This window comes from Gambusia affinis, linkage group LG06, assembly GCF_019740435.1.
Source record: "Gambusia affinis linkage group LG06, SWU_Gaff_1.0, whole genome shotgun sequence".
Taxonomy (NCBI): Eukaryota; Metazoa; Chordata; class Actinopteri; order Cyprinodontiformes; family Poeciliidae; genus Gambusia; species Gambusia affinis.
In genome coordinates this window covers 26,361,552-26,364,709 of record NC_057873.1, presented here as the reverse complement: position 1 = coordinate 26,364,709, position 3,158 = coordinate 26,361,552, and the positions used below count along the sequence as shown (strand labels likewise).

The 3,158-nt window shown below is 37.7% G+C and overlaps 1 long non-coding RNA gene across 1 annotated transcript; it reads left to right on the top strand.

Annotated features, from left to right (window-relative positions):
* Positions 1 to 241: 241 nt before the first annotated feature.
* LOC122832444 lies at positions 242 to 1,508 on the top strand. The gene is made up of 3 exons (XR_006370846.1): positions 242 to 372; positions 607 to 685; positions 1,346 to 1,508. It is a non-coding gene; the product is annotated as an uncharacterized LOC122832444 (long non-coding RNA).
* The last annotated feature ends 1,650 nt before the right edge of the window (positions 1,509 to 3,158 follow it).

The window sequence follows — 3,158 nt, the reverse complement described above, 5'->3', positions numbered from 1 at the left end:
CTATATTTCCTGCTGTTTGGAAAAAGACTGGGTGTCTCCGCTCTAATCTCCCACTCCTGATTTTAATGAGGAAAATTACCATAACGAATTGGCTCAGGTGAATCTCCAGAAACGAAGGCAGAATGAATATGCTTTCAGCTTTCTGTGAGAGTCTGACACATTAGTTGTCATGGAGACAAAAAAAACGCTAGAGCTGTGAACGAGCTCTCCCAAGAGAAATCGGTCCAGGTATTTTTTATTTTTATTTTTATTTTTAAATAAAAAGCAGTAATGACTAGCGAAAAAATAAAACACAAAAGCCTAGAAAAACATTACCGTGGCAACTGAACTCAGATGAGTCAAGTTATTGAAATACCGGTCCGCCAAAATAAGGTGAGTTATTGTTTGAACTAGATTAGCATAGAAAAGCAAGTGTCCTTGAAAAGTTAACTATTTTCCAGAATTTGATTTTTAAAGTTATTATGGATTTAGTATATGCCGAAGTATTTCAAGCATTTATTTATGTTAATTTTGAATGTTCAGAGAGTTAATATGCTCTATCCAAGCATATTAACTGGAAGTTGAAGGAAGCAAAAACTAGCATTGATTTTTTGGGGGGGTTTTTAGGCAGACCTGTGAAGACGCTGTTGCAGTAATCAGTACGACTAAAGATAAACACATGGATGGGCGTCTCTAGATCCTGCTGGTACGTTCGTCCTCTAATCCTCAAAATGTTTCATAAGGTGATGGAAGACAGACTTTGCAACTGTCTTTATGTGGCTCTGATGGTTCAAGCCCATCACTGCACCCAGGTTTGGGGCCTTCTCACTGGTTTTTAGCTGTAATAATAGTTTTTAGCTGCGAAGTGATCTTCCACAGATCATAAATTCAATTGTGTTTCTGTTTAGCTGGAGAAAGTTATGGCACATCCACACATTGATTTGTTCTAAGGAATTTGTTTAGTTCATAGTCAATTGGTAACATTGTAATGCAGAGCTGTGGGTAGTTTTGGTAACCAATCTAATTTCTTCTACTTGCTGTTGAAGCATGTAATTATTAAATAGGAGGGGTCCCAGGAGTGAACCTTGGGGTACCCCACATGTGAAAAAATATTACTAAGTAGTATTGGTTTAGTTTCTAGTGCAAATATCTACATTTTAAATAAAAACTAACTTAAAAGCAACTTTTCAGCAAGTCCTATTTCTTGTAGTCAATAATTCTTTCATTTTGATGAATATAAAAATACTAATACTGAAATCATGTCCTGTTCAGCTGGCAGATTATTTCACTTACAGCTGGGACCTTTTCATCAATATTAAGGAATTATTGACTTAAAACAAGCTTTAATAGTTTGTGTTGTTTGCAGTGTAACCTGTTAAGAAACGGCTCATAGGATCTGCACTTCAATCAACTCCCGAAAAGCCGCAGTGCAGTTTTCTCCTTGAGATGTCTGATTTAGCACGCAGGATGTAAATCATCCATGACAAGCACTCATCCAACACAGACGCAGCTTTAATTTAAACAGCAGTTCCCAGGCACCATTAAAGTCTGCATTCAAAATGCAAAGTCAGGATCTGTGGCCTTTCTATTCTGAGCAGAGTCACTCCAAAAGATCAGCTATAAAATGAGATTTGCAGTTATGGACGACATTTGACCCGTCATGCATACTCAAGTGGCCCGCAGGCTGAACCTTCCACACAAGCAATTTGAACGTCTTGACAGCTCAAGGCTTCTTCTGTCCTGCGATTTTCCAAAACAATGCAGAGCTCCACAGTTTGCTTTCTGACCCAGACCGGTCAGGGATAAAGTTGTGGAAGGCCTTTAAAAGCAGGATTGGGACGTAAAGCTCTTCAGCGCATGCACGTCGCTTCGGGGTCGTAAACCTTTCACGCAATGTTTTCTTTGGTTCCCTACACTGCACAGAAGTTGGACCTTGGAGCTGGGTTTGACGACCCACTCAAACTACCTACGTTCTAGTTGACGGCAGCTGCGTTTGCGCTGACCATAAAATTTCACAAATTGGAGTTACGAAAAGAAATCTTCTTAAAGGAAACATGGCAATGTCAAAAAAAACAACAACTTATGTTTTCGATAAAAAAGTTTTGCGTCAGGATGAGGTGGTTATCGAAATTTTGTGTGTTTTGCAAAACTGCTATTGAAACACTTTTTTCGCATCACGATCGAGAAACGGATGTTACTACAAAAAAAAAAAAAAAAAAACGACAAAGAAGGCCACAGTGAGTAGTAGGCTGATGATGTTGTAGCTTGTATGATTCTTTGTTTGGACAATGGGCAGCTGATGAAGAGCACTATTGTCATGGCTGAAATATCACTCATGTAGCTGGCATGTTTTTTGACGACTTATTACGTGAACAAACGTATAAATGTGTAATTTGAATTGCGTTTGGAAACACCGCAGTTGCAAATTTTTGTTTTTTCAACATCAGTACAATATCACCAAAGATTCACACACATTTGTAATGGGAACACAGCTACAGTCAGACTAGTTGGGATTTCAACGTGGCGACGACCCCTAACATTGTTCGCTGCACCTCCTATGCACGTGATTTTCCATAAACCAACAGCACTTTAAATTTATTCAGCTTTTCCTTGCACGTGCCACATGTTTGCTCTTACCCAGAAATCAATTTATTCTTCTGCCGCTTGTGATGTCACTGACCCAAATACACGGAATAACCTGTTTTATGTCTTTTGTAAAAAAAAAAAAAAAGAAAAAAAAAGTTTTTTTTTTTCTTTAAATTTGTGTTGGGGAAGTTTGCACTTAATCATCCACTTGTATTTAAATAATTTTTCCTTTTTACTTTTTTTTAGTTTTTTGTGAAAAGCAAACCTCTGGTTGCTAACTTTAGCACAGAAATACATTAATCTCATCAATTTGAATAAAAAATTGTTTTTTTCTATGAAAAAAAGAGATGCATTTATCTACAGTAAGTTACGCATTCCTGCCATTCACAGTCCCAAATGTATTATGAAATTACTGAGAAGACACTTGTTATATGGTAAAATTATTATTATTTTTTGTAGCTTTTTGTCTGATATGCAGTTTTTAGTAAACGCTCTATTACAACAGCACACCAGGGGGCTCTAAAGAGCTTCAGTGTTCCCTTTGCCACTTCTCTGTGTGTGGGGTGTGTGTGGGCGTGGGTGTGTGGGTGTGT